Genomic DNA, 12,205 nt, shown 5'->3' with positions numbered 1-12,205 from the left:
TTGTTAGCTGCCTTGGGTGCTAGATGTAAAAAAGCAAGATATACATTAAAATAATAAACAAGGGTGCTTAGCAGAGTTGGTGCATCCTGTGTGTTTCACTGTCTCTGCTCAAGCTCACGATTCTTTTACCTGCAGCAGAGCACAGCACTTTGTCTTCATCCAAAAATTCAAATGGTTATGAGGATTAAAAGCATGACTGCAAGTAGATTCCTACCAGCTATTTCTAATAGCCATTTCTAAAAAAGCCTTTCAAATTCTTAAGTATTAGATTTCTTGGCACCAGGCCAACAGGGATTTTTTCCGCCAGATTTTGTTCTAATTTATAATGGGGAACAATGAAAAATAATGGGAAATGTATTGTGGGTTGAAACATATAATAAGCAAACCAGCCTTATAGACAGCTGTTGTTCAAATAGAAATAAAACCAGAGATTAATAAACCTTACATACAATGGAAAGTTTGATTGGCAACAGGGACATTCAAAAAGGTTAAACTCTTAACTTGACTCATTGATTCTTTTACTAGGAAAAAAAAATATTTGATTTGGCATCAAACTCCAGTGCTCAAGCCATTTTACATTGCAACATTCAGCATAACCGTGCCAAAGCTAGATCTTCCTTACCATTATTGTCATCAAAGTACGTCAATTAAAGTCCAATATGGTTTAGGAGAAGATTAAGGACATAGTCCTTAAATACCAAGCAAACTAAGGCAAGTTCCAACTCAAAAGGTAAGGATATTTGCAGGCTCATATTTGCAGTTGCCGTTTTTAGCCAGGATAGGTAAATGGAGCTTCAGGATTAGAGGTGGCTTTCCCCCAAATACCAGTTGCTGGCAGGTGGAATTAGAGGAAGGTAGGGGGTGCAGCTTCATGCCTGGTGGTGCTGCAGAACCCTAGGACTGTGGTTCTGGGGGACTTCAACATCCATGCCGAGGCTATCCTGACAGGGCCTGCTTGGGACTTCATGGAAACCACGGGGCTGACTCAGTACATCACTAGCCCGACACATGTGGCACAACATACCCTGGACCTGGTTTCTGCTGTTGGGTGGATGAGGGATGATCTCATTTGGGGGAGGGGTCAACAACCCCACTGTCAGGTCAGATCATTTCCTTGTTAAGTTTGGTTTGGCAGTAGCAGATCTTCCCTGCAAGGGTAAAGGACCAATTGAGATGGTCCGTTCCCGGAGACTAATGGAATCCAATGGATTCCTGAATGCTCTGGGGGATTTTCCAGTTGATAGGGCTGGCAATTCAGTGGAGGCCTTGGTCTCACTATGGAATGGTGAGATGGGAAGGGACATTGATACAATCGCTCCCAAGCGGAGCCCCTAACTCACTTTGGTTTACAGAAGATCTATAGGGAATGAAACAGGCCAGATGATGGCTGGAGTGCAGGTGGCGCAGGTCTCGGAGCAAATTTGATCTAAGATTAGCAAAGACTCTTCATTGTGCCTATTATGCGGCAGTGAGGATGGCAAAAAAATCTTATTACAGCTCTATTATCTCATCCTCAAAATGTCGCCCAGCAGAACTGTTCCAAGTGGTGAAGAGCCTGTTGGGAGCTTGCTCGGGCTCAGAGAAATTTGGACTGGAATCTTCGGACATTTGCTATCATAACTTTGCTAAGCACTTCGAGGAGAAAGTTGGTCATGTTCACGCAGAACTTGATGCCACTGTTATCACAGAGACTGGGGAGGTAACCAGTATTCCATCTGGTTGTATTTCCTGGGATCAGTTTCAGTTGTTGCAGCCTGATGATGTGGACCAAGACGCTTGAATCAGTCCATCCCACCACATGTAAGTTTGACCTTTGCCCATCTTGGCTAATACGATCTAGCAGGGGTGGATTGGCTGGGTGGATCCAGGGGGTGGTAAATGCTTCCCTCTGTCAGGGAGTGGTGCCTGCCATGTTGAAAGAGGCTGTAGTGCACCCTATCCTGAAGAGGATCTCCCTGGACCTAGAAGTATGTGAGAACTATCGCCCCATTGCTAGTATTCCCTTTTTGGTCAAGGTGTTTGAACGTGTGGTGGCTGGGCAGCTTCAGACGTTCTTGGAGGAAACTGATTATTGGGACCAATTTCAGTCTGGTTTTAGGCCAGGGTACGGCACTGAAATGGCCTTGGTTGCGCTGACTGACAACCTACTCTGGGTGAAGGACAGGGGGAGTGCTACCCTCTTGATCTTCCTGGATCTCTCAGCAGCTTCTGACACCATTGATCATGGTGTCTTACTGGATCGGCTCTGCGGGATGGGAGTTGGGGGCACTGTGCTACAGTGGTTCCACTCCTACCTGCATGGCCAATTCCAGAGAGTGGTATTGGGGGATTCTTGTTCTACCCCATGGCTATTAAGCTGTGGGGTACCACAGGGTTCTACTCTATCCCCCATGCTGTTCAACATCTATATAAAGACATTGGGTGAGGTCATTAGGAGTATTGGGGTGGGGTGTCACCAGTACGCTGATGATACTCAGCTATATTTCTCCTTGTTGCCAGAGTTGGCTGAGGCGGTGAAGATGCTGGACCAGTGCCTGGAGGCTGTAATGGGCTGGATGAGGGCCAATAAACTGAAGCTAAATCCTGACAAGACAGAAGCTCTGTGGATTGGTGGTTCCCGAGTCTGGGAATTGGGTAAGCAACCTGTCCTGGATGGGGTTGCACTCCCCCTGAAGGAGCAGGTGTGTAGCTTGGGAGTACTCCTAGACCCATCCCTGTCACTGGAGCTCCAGATGGACTCCATGGCCCAGAGTACTTGGGGCCAGCTACGGCCTTTCCTGGACAGGGATAACCTAGCCACAGTAGTACATGCACTGGTAACTTCTGGATTAGACTACTGCAATGCACGTTACGTGGTGGGGCTGCCCCTGAAGTTGCAGCTAGTGCAAAATGCAGCAGCTAGACTGCTGACTGGAACATCTTATAAAAATCATATAACACCACTTTTAAAGGGATTGCACTGGCTGCCAATACGGTTCCGGTCGGAATTTAAGGTTTTGGTGATGACATTTAAAGCCCTAAATGGCTTTGGACCTCGATATTTGAGGGAGCGCCTCTCCCTATATATACCTCCCCAAGAACCGAGATCTGTTGGAGGGGCCCTCCTCTGTGTCCCACCAGTGTGAGCCATACACTATTGTGGGACAAGGGAGAGGGCCTTCTCTGCTGTGGCACCCCAGTTATGGAATGCCCTCCCCTTGGAGGCCTGATTGGCGCAGATGCTGGTCTCATTTTGGTGCCAAGTAAAAACATGACTTTTTACCATTAACTTGTCCATGGTTTAATATGTTTTTAGCTATTTAAATTATTGTTTTATACTGTTTAAATTGATTTTATCTGTACATGTCACCCTGAGATCTTAATGATATAGGGCGGAATACAAATGTTTTAAATAAAATAAATAAATAAATGCCTGCTCTGGGCTTCCGAAAACACATGGCTGACCACCATTTAAAAATAAAATGCTGGAATAATAATAATAATAATTCTGTTTCATGTCATCAGTGCATATGGTGCTTTACAGATTACAAGAAGACAGGTCCCTTCCCCAAGGAGTTTACAATCTAAAATCTGATTTGAGAAACAACTGCCTCAGGGCACAGTCTGAAGGAAGGGCTGGCCCTAACATTAGGCAGAGTGAGGCGATTGTCTCAGGTGGCAGATGCTGGGAGGCAGCAGCCAGGTGTTGGAGAAGAGAGAGCTGTGCTCCATGGCCTGTCCCCTGATCACTAAGTTAGCCTGCTTCCTTTAGGAACGTTGGAGGACGCTGTCCCACTGCCAGTATTGAAGAAAGATTAAACTGCCAGTCCAGTCACCTTGTATACATGGAATGGGAAGGGTGCACCATCTTGTTCTTCACCTCAGGCAGCACTTTGTTGAAGCTACGCAGGTCTGGGACTGGTCAGTGCTTGAAGGAGAGACCACCTGGGAATAATGTCTAGCCACCTTGAGTTCCATGATGGAAGAAAGGTGGGATATAAATGTAATAAATAAATATAGTGGGGAGTGGAAGCAAGAGTAAACAGGAAAACAATATGAGATTGTTTTAGTTTCACATACTTAGGCTTGTTTACAACCTTAGTTGAAATAGGACATGGGAATTAGGGGTGTGCCAAAGGCAGAAAAAAACTCCGACCCTTGATTTGATGGAGCAGGCTACTCTTTTGTTCATTTGAGCTGCTCATAGGAAGATTCACCTCCACTAACCCTGCCCAGATATTGGGGGAGCACCACACACTGCTAGATCCTCTGGTCACTCCAGGGACCCCAATGGAAGGGGAGAAAGGCATTTCCTACGTTCCTGCCACCCACAAGCAATTGTGTAGACTAAGGAGCACACTGCCAGCCCCTCTCTCACTCCTCCTCCTCTATCCACCTCTCACAGTTCAACTTTCAGGGCTTTCTATCCCCATGCTAAAGTAAATGTTTGTACTGATGCAGGTGAATGACTCTGATCTGCGAGATCATCATTTGTGGGCAACATCTGTGCAAATCTGAGGATCCTGGGAGCTCCCATGGCACAGTTTTTGAGTGATCAGGTTGCAGATCACTGAGAAATGGTGTGTCTACACCAATACATATACACAGAAAGGCTTGTGTTAACACAAGTGAGAGAATAAATTATGTCTGCCTCTACAATAAGCTCTTCAAGAATGCAATAAAGAGTTCAGTGTGTTTTCCTCACCCAGGAATGCTAAACTTTTCATTTAAAGTCTGGTTTGCAGAAGAGATAACAGCTGAAAACAAATCATCTTGACCTTGGCAAACTTAATCACAATTTGCCTTTTGCAGCATGTTAGAAAGCAGGTGAAAGAGAAAACACATATAAAGCTTGTTTCAGTGACAAGCTTATGTGCAATGATAAAATGAAATTTCCTTTGAAAACTCTCTAGTGTTGCTTTGACAGAATGGCGTACTCAGGAGCTTTCAAGACTACATTAAAAAAAACCCTATTAAAAAATGGTTCACAACACTTTACACCAAAAGATCCATTATGCAAAAGAAGGTACTGAAAGTTTACTGGTTTTAATTTTAATTCTTGGAGTGCATCCTGATACATTTCATTTTATTCCCTTGCTGTACTACAACTTTATATGTTTCCCATAGGTACATGCTTCCACTTCCTTGAACTGCAACCTAGATATTTTTCCTTGATTTGTTAATTCATATGCCACTTACTTCAAAAGCTTAAAATGACTTACCCCTTGATTAATTTGATTTTGTTTGCAGGAAAACTGGAGAATTCTTAGACAGGCTTGTGAAAGACCCTGGTTTAGTTTATGCTAAATGTCAGGATGAGATTAACGAAGTTTCTGGGTGAATGGAAAGCTTGATTACAACAAAGCACCTACATTACAGATGTTAAAAAAAAGAGAAGTCTCTTACAAAGAAAGGAACGATGGTTAATGGCAAGAAAGAAGGGTAGTCCAAATTCTGACCATATCAATCATAATCATGCAAAATCTAGTCCTTCTTTAGTAAGACCAGCTTTACCAATTAAAAAACCCACAGAAAGTGGAGCACAAACAATTCTGGGATGCAATTAACACTGCATCCCCTCCTCATGTGAATATCTACAGCATACCAGCTTAAAAAAAAACCCTGCCAAACTACACACTAACACCCTATTTGTGAATTCACTATGTGAAAGTATCATTAGGCTTTGCATGATGGAGCTAAGTTTCTTCACAGACTTCTACACAAGATTCTGTATTGACTGATACATGGATTTATGTGTGGAAGTGGGTGGACAGAGCAATGGACATGGGCTGGCTGGGTAGATCTAGGTTTGATTCCTTGCTCAGTCTGTCTGAAAATCACTAGGTAGTCCAAGGCCTATCACAGCAATTGTGTCTGTATACAATAGTAACCCAGAATGCTGAGAATTCTAGCTTATTGTGAATGAGAAGCCCGTTCACTCCCACTTTGCTTTTCCCTTCTAGCACAACAGCTAAACAAACCAGGAATGTTCAACCTGGAGATTTTGGCTTATTGCTCCAAAACAAACAAGAAAGCACAAACCAAGAACACGTCTTGGCTTTCAATTCTGGCTTGTGAAGGGAGCAACAAGAGCAATCCCTCATTTGGATAACATGCTAAACAAACCCCTCCTGGTTTGTTTAATAGTCATGCTTTGCACAAGCAAACAGGCTATGTACACCAGAACACAGCTCATTCACGATAAACCAGAATTGTGTGGATAAGTCAGAATATTCAAATACTGCCCAGCACGTGCCACAGCCCACCATGGTTTAAATAAGCCACGGTGGATTGTTTTGACTGTGCAAACTCAGCCTAACTTTGTCACAGGGATGCATGTATAAAAAAGGATAACACCACATATTAACAAGGGAGCATATGTGGGGTTACCAGGTGGTCCCCCATCCATGCACTGACCAACCCCGTTCCTGCTTAACTTCAGCAAGCTTACTGCATCATGTGCTCTCATGACCTACCTAACAGCCTTTCAGCAGCTTTTGCAGACAGGGCAGAGGTGATCCACGTGTGTAAACTTGTTTCCGCATGTGGATCACCTTCTCTGGATGAGCAGTTAGAAGCAAGGTTCATGTTTTCAGAAAGCTGAGGATAAATAGTGGTAGCTTCCACACTTTTAAGAAGAATCAATCCTGAAAGATACTTCGACTGAGCTTATGCAATCCTGAAATATTCTAAATGCTTTTTCTGAACAGATAGGTGTTCTAACACTGGACATTACACCTCTGGCTCATAAGTTGCCATGTTATGACAACCCACCATAAAATCTGCCACCAATTAGGAAAGACAAAGCAGAAGAGAGTACGGAAGAGAAAAGTATAGCACTACGATAGCACTCAGGTAACCCATTCCTGAGGTTGGCAATGTCATGGGGGCGAGGGAGGTTATTTAGCACAGAAAGGACACTGGCTGCAGCCTTCCCCACCCTGGTGCTGTCCAGATGTTTTGAACTTCAACTCTCATCAGCCCCAGCTAGCATGCCAAATGTTCAGGAATGTCCAACATCTGAAGGTTGGGGACAGCTGGGTTGCGTCCAATTTTACCAAAAAGTAAATACAGATAATATATAATAAGAAACAGGTGCTATCAACTCTATATAATGTATGTGATACAAATGTTTGCTGGGTGGCTACATGGGAAAGGGCCTACTTTGTGGTGGCACCCTGTTGTAGAATGCTTTCCCAAGGGAGGCTCACTTGATGTCATTTAGGCAAAGACCTTTAAAAAAAATTCCAAGGCTTTTAAATTCTATCTGCATTGCTTTTATGCTGCTTGGTGTTCGTTTTTAATCCTGCTGACTACTTTTATACTGCTCTTTTATATCATGATGTTTTAAAGGTATATGAGAAAAAGTAGCTTGCCTAGGTTTCCCCTTCCACTCCCCAGTGAGATCATGGCTAAGCAGAGACATTATTAATTAGGAACTTCACAGCTTATAGCTGACTATGTCTTTTTAATAGACATCTCTGATTAAACAAGAGCAGGAAAGGTCCTAGCACTCTGAATTAAGACAGTTTACAAATCCAGAGAAAAAATAAATTGGTTTGCTCCAATGGCAAGCTTGCTAAATCTTGGACCAGTCGAGCAACAAATCGGAATCACAGATCATACAAGGCTGTTTTTCAGCATGCACAACATGTCCAGAGTTATTATTTTGGCTCAGAGAAATGTAACTATTTTCCTGTCCTTAGAACTTGTGATTACTTAAACAGCTTGAAAGAACAGAAGTAGCAAGCCCATTTATTCTCAGTTTCAAGTTATAGTTGTAGCATGTATAGAAAAGTGTTGCTTTTTTTAGTTTTAAATTACAGCTTGCCACCCTAAGCTTGAATTATGTATTTATCAGCATAACAGCTTGAATACTGAACGAAGCTAAGTATAATTTTTTTAAAAAGCTTTTCAGGAATTAATCAGAAACAAATACAGGAATAAAACAAAGAGACTTGTCTCCTTTACAGATCATAATTGTAAAGACAGAAGTATAAACCATCCTTCATTTATATTTGACTATTGAAAAAGCTGAAAAGGAATATGAATGCAAACAGGAAATGCAAACATTATGAGCTAAGTACACCTGCCAGCTTTTGCGTCACCCACAGCCAGTTGGCAAGATTATAGAAACGCACACTACTTGCCATATGTTGAGGAAGGGGTTTTGGGGGAGAGAGAGAGACAGAGAGGGAGAGTCTTCTTAGTCCAGAAATGGGGGTTTCCATCAACTGAATCACCCTCCAAATTGCTGATTAACATCAACACAGGGCTGAAACCTGCAGTTTGGGGTTGGTACCTACTGAATAGTCATAACAGTCTCTGCCTTGGCTACCGATCCCAAACCCAACCCAAAAGCAACAAACCAAGACTGAGCAAAAATACTTGTCTATCCACAGCAGTTGATTTTCCTTTTCCTACCTTTTCCTCATGAGAGAAGCTGAGGGAAGTGTTGAATATCTAGTAGCTGTGCACTCACTCCAGTCAAAGGGGAATAGCTAGAAGGCTACGTGGCATTCAGACACAGCAGCACCAAGGGGGAGGGGTGGGGAAGAGAGAAGCAGAGAAGGGAAAGGCATTACCCTCCTCCAACCCCCTTCTAATAATTAGAAGCAGCAATAATCAGAAGGAAAACCTAGATAGTCCTCCTAGAATGAATCCTTCAAAAAAGGAAGAGCAAAAGGAGGTCAGCTATGTTACAGATGCCTTCTAAAGCGACACACTGGAATATACTGGGGAGAGTGAAGGAGGACAAGGGGACATTCTAGGGAATCTATTTTTCACTCTAGAGGGGGCTTCCTGTTACATTGGATCTTTGTTGACATAGTGGGCATGTGCAAAGTTGGGGTTTCACTCCTGAACTCCACTGAGGCAAGAAAATAGAAACTGAGTTTGTTTATAACTACTTTCTTTCCCATGTACTTAGTATACTCGTACACACACACACACCAAAACCTGACTCCTTTTACCTACCTGCATTTTCAGATCCAAGTTCCCATCTCAAGCACAAGCAACCCTGACATCTTGCAGATGGTTCCATCCACCAATCCTATGACTACACATGCAGTAGTTCAGTTCTGATACCAGCATCTGAATCCAGCATGCTCACCACCACACCTATGCAATCCCAAACAATCCAGTCCTGCTTGAACCCAGTTCTCACCAAACCACCCCCACTTCTTGCAAACCCATTATCTTCACCAGTTCCAAGCCAGACTCTTCAGTCCTACCCTTTTCCCTCACCATCTAAAGCTCCATCATACCCACTCTTCACTCCAATCTCGCCCATCCTTTTACTCACCCTCCAAATTTCTGTATCCCCCAACCACCCCAATCTTCTACATCCTTGTGTGGTGTGGCCTTCTACAATTTCAGTATCCGCAAAGCCCTCCAACACTAATCCACCCATCTAAACTCTCATATTCCCAGCAGATCCATTCTTCTCCCCTAACCCCCTTCCCGCTCCACTCACTCTTATCAGTGCCATCCTATTCCCAACAACATGATCCTCTTATCCCACATGCTCCCACCTCTTCCTTAATCCTCCCAAGCCTCCTCCCCTCCGATCTCCCACTGCCACAAAACAGAATGGGGGGTGGGATGGAATAAAAGGGTTATCCGTAGGAGCTAGAAACAGGAAGAATGGGAAAAATAAAAGATCAGCTGTAAGGTACAGGGAGGGGGGAAGGCGCTGAGAGAAATCACAAAAGACGGAATGAGAGGGTGGGTTTGGGGGTTGTTGGTGATGCGATTCAAGGATGAATGCTTGGGGGATATGAGTGGAGAGGGTCTTGGGAGGCGGCAAGACTGGCTTTGTAGCGGGGAGAGACGTTGGAATTGAGGTTAGTGGGCTGATGGAGTAGTAGGGCTGGAAAGGTGGGGTGGGGGATTGGAGATGCGCTGAAGGGGCTGGGGGGCATAATAACGGAGCTGGGAATGCGAGGGTGCTTTTGAGGGCTTGGCAACGGGATTAAAACTAAGAATACTTGGGGGGAGCTCGAGCGGGAAGGGCCTTCAGGGGGGGTTTTTCGGACGGCGCGTGTGTTGAAAGGGCGGCTAACGGGCTGGTGGGGCAGAAAGAGCGGGGATGTGAGGCGGGGGAGCTGTAGGGGCCGGGTGGGATTAAGGGGAAGCCGGGAACCACGGGGCGGCCGTGGGGGAATACGGCTGTGTGGGGGTCAGGACGGGACTGGGAAACAAATGGGGAGGGGGGCGGCAGAGAAAAGTACTATTTGGGGTGGCGAGAGGAATAGCCCCCCCAGCTCCGCCAGCCCCCCCTCACCCCAATCCCGACGCTCCCCCGACCCCAAATCCCCCGCCCGCTTTGATCTTCACCCCCCACACACGGACAGCCCCGCCCTGGCGGCCTGGGAGACCCGCGCCGGCCCGTCGAGGCTGCAGGGGGAAAGCCCTCCGCACTCACCGCGCGAGGGGGCGCCGAGGAGAAGCCGGGGGGCGCCGGGGGGGGGGAGAAGCCGCCGCCGCCTCAGGCACGGCGCTGAGGCGCGTCGCAGTCGGAGCAGCAGCAGCAGCAGCAACAGCCCCAGTCAGACGGCTCCGCCATGATGGAATGCGGGCACTCGCGCATGCGCGCCGCCGCCGCCGCCGCGGCGACGGACTCGAGCCGACGACGAGCCCGAGAACTGGGCGGAGAGAGGGAAGGGGCCAAGGCGCGCGCCGGAGAAAAGAGGCGCGGCCGGGCTCGGCCACCACAATGCGGTCGCTTCTCTCCCCCACCTCCCTCCCCCCCTGGCTGCCGCCGCCGCGCAAATAGTTTGTCTCTGGATAAAGGAAAGTCTTAAAATCGGCTCGGGAGGGAAGCATTTCTGGAACCAGGGTACAAACGGCATGGTGGTGGACACATGCGCTCGGTCCGAGGAAGAGCTCTGCAGAACGTCGGAAGCCTGCACATTTTTGCGCAGTTTTGCTTGGTCCTAATAATGACTAATCAAGGCATTGCCCAAGTGTGGATTTTAGATGATGATTATTTTTTCTCATGGACCAATACAGCTAACTTTTAAAAAAAAAAATTTAAAAAGTATTCTTATGCATGTTTGCCGTAGCTGGAGGGGGGGGGGGAGGAGAGTCTCCCCACACGTAACTGGACCCACGGGCCCCCTCGGTGCTGGGGCCTTGTGATTACTTGAAGGAAGGGTGCTTTTCATATATTCAGAGTACTTTTCGTTTTGTGATTCAGTATTGGAGTAGAAATAATTATTTCTGTTATTTATTTATTTATTTATTTATTATATTTTTAATTCACCCAGTAACGAGCGTTCTCTGAGCGTATTACAAGCAGTTAAAGGCTAAAATGAAATACAGACAGTTAAAATATATATAATAAATTACAAAGTATACAATAATAATACAAAAATAAACAGTGGTGTTAGATCAGGTTAACCTTTCCCCTGTCGTGTGCCATTTTCCCAGTCTAACCCCCCCCCCCCCACACACACACACACACACCAAAAAAACCTGTTACTACTGGGGAAACTAGAGCCATGATTTTGTTGCTCAGTCGTTCAGTCGTGACCGACTCTTCGTGACCCCATGGACCATAGCACGCCAGGCCTTCCTGTCCTGCGCTCTCTCCCGGAGTGTGCTCAAGTTCATATTCATTGCATCCGTGATACTATCTAGCCATCTCATCCTACTGCAAGGATAATAGCAGCTTTTGGGGAGGGGGAGAGATTTAGATCTAGAAAATGAAAATGGCACAGGGCTGGTGAAAGGGTCAAACACCAGCACAGCTGCACAAATCAAAATTGGACACCCCCACCCCACCCCACCCCCCGCCGATGCTTTCAAGGAAAACCAGCTGGGAGATCCAGTCATGGCTCTGACCTGTCACATCTCTTTTAGCCCAAAGTGTTTGGAGCTTTTATCTTAGACCTCTTGGGATAAGTCACTTTGGATTTATTTCACAAGTATTTTGACAGGCTTCTACAAAATTGCTAGTTTGTTTCTTTGTGACTGGATATTTTTAGGACCTGCCAACGCTCTAGACTTGCAATTACTACTTTCTACATCTCCCTGAGACTAGAACATGCAAGGGTTGAGTTACTATACAGAATTTCCTGAATTATAAATGGGGGGGGGGAGAACTTTAAGGGTGCAATCCTATGCATGTTTGTACAGAAAAAAAAATCCTACAACGCTTAGCATTCCCCAGGCAGGGAATAAAAATCACATATGCTAAGTTATATGTATAGATGTAAATTTA

At 45.5% G+C, this 12,205-nt stretch overlaps 1 protein-coding gene across 3 annotated transcripts in view; it reads right to left on the bottom strand.

The window, feature by feature from the left end:
- Positions 1 to 10,556, bottom strand: part of FNDC3A (fibronectin type III domain containing 3A) — an 88,665-nt gene extending 78,109 nt beyond the window's left edge. For 2 of the 3 annotated variants that reach the window (XM_084814071.1, XM_084814073.1), the window contains exon 1: positions 10,406 to 10,556. The gene's annotated coding sequence lies outside the window, so the exon portion shown is untranslated. Of the gene's footprint in view, positions 1 to 8,403; positions 8,493 to 10,405 lie in introns of those variants that run through there. The other variant, XM_084814072.1, reaches the window with a different exon arrangement.
- Between the last annotated feature and the right edge of the window lie 1,649 nt (positions 10,557 to 12,205).

The sequence above is a fragment of the Heloderma suspectum genome, chromosome 9 (genome assembly GCF_057233095.1).
Source record: "Heloderma suspectum isolate Gila_16-S chromosome 9, 16-S_ref, whole genome shotgun sequence".
In the NCBI taxonomy this organism is placed as follows: domain Eukaryota; kingdom Metazoa; phylum Chordata; class Lepidosauria; order Squamata; family Helodermatidae; genus Heloderma; species Heloderma suspectum.
This window is presented reverse-complemented; position numbering and strand designations above follow the sequence as displayed.